The following is a 1,453-nucleotide window of genomic DNA, read 5'->3' on the forward strand; positions in this document are numbered from 1 at the left end:
TTGACTTTTTGGTCTTTGAAACTTACTGCGCATGTCTTGACTACTCAACACAGCACACCCAAACAGAGCAATAGAAATATATTTTATCTGAACAATTCTTTCACGAATCACGATGCTACGCACAAGAAAAGCTTGTGGCATGCACGAGCTTTCAACTCGTGTAATATCTGAATTACTTTATCATCAGCCAGAAAAATTCAAAATACCATCGCGACTCCTGTGTCCTCTGTCCAATGCGCTTCTATTGTTCAGTGGTTTGATCCAGTGTTAGTCAAAAGAAATTCTAATCGCTAATTTCAAATTCAAAGTACTTTAAGATGAAAATTACGGGACATGATTTTCTAAAGAATAACATCTTACCAATAGAGTTGTCTATAAGGTGTTTGCATGTAAATAAATCCACGAATGAAAAGCAGTAAAATATTTTCACGTACTCTAGATCCACCATTGACAATGATGACATTCATTTTCCTGGTAAAAAAGGGCGCTAACTGCTAATTCTAATTGGTACTAATCATATATTTCATACTTCTTGTCATATATGTCAGCGGTAATATATCAAAAAACTACGGTGACAAAATCTCTTGACGTTCAAAAACCGAAATTTTTATTAATGACATTTAAATGCATGATAAAAACTGTCCTAGTCATACGTATGTAATTTACGCAAAAAATTCAAACGTTCCTTTCAAGAAAGGCACATCAAAATTATGTACAAGTTTAAAAGCAAGCATTAAAAAATCGCTGATACAGCTTGACAATATTTTACTCCAATGCACAACCCTTTCCGTACTATCCTGCTCCCAAAAGTCCATTGTCAACCCACCCTTCCATTTCATCGACGTCGCCCTCGGTGTTGTTTTCCAAACAAAGTTTTTCTTTTTCTTCCTTCGACTCAATTTGTTTGACAAGCAGTTCTGCTTCAAATTCAAGATTTTTGGTGCTTTTTGTGTGTATTTCGTGTTTTCGCAATGGAGTAGACAAGTGAAACATTGGATCCTTTTGCCTGAACAAAAAAGGAAAAATCTTATAATCTAAGCTATTATGACTCTAACGTTAACAAGCGAAGGCACATTCGCAATAAACGTTGGCTAGGCATAGCTACGTAGGACAAAAAGAACAGAGGTCTCGACCAAGGCAAAAGACTGTCGTACATCCCCCATCAGTGACATAGATACCACACAAGTTCGTTCTTGCTGCATATGTAAATATGTCTTAGAGCAACATAATATTCATATTTCATAGATATTTCATAAATACACTGGTCAATAATCGCGCAGGAGTAGCGGCTGAACTAAATTACCATGCCTGATACTTATAAAGAAGTCAACCCTCAGCTACTGTCAGCCTAGTAGGAAGAAATACGATCATAAAGACCAATCCACCTTTCCGACGGTAAACACACGTGTCAAAAATACGAGACCAAATTACAAAATTCGAACAATCAAAAGTC

The sequence above is a fragment of the Xenia sp. Carnegie-2017 genome, unplaced genomic scaffold (assembly GCF_021976095.1).
Source record: "Xenia sp. Carnegie-2017 unplaced genomic scaffold, XeniaSp_v1 HiC_scaffold_23, whole genome shotgun sequence".
NCBI lineage: Eukaryota > Metazoa > Cnidaria > Anthozoa > Malacalcyonacea > Xeniidae > Xenia > Xenia sp. Carnegie-2017.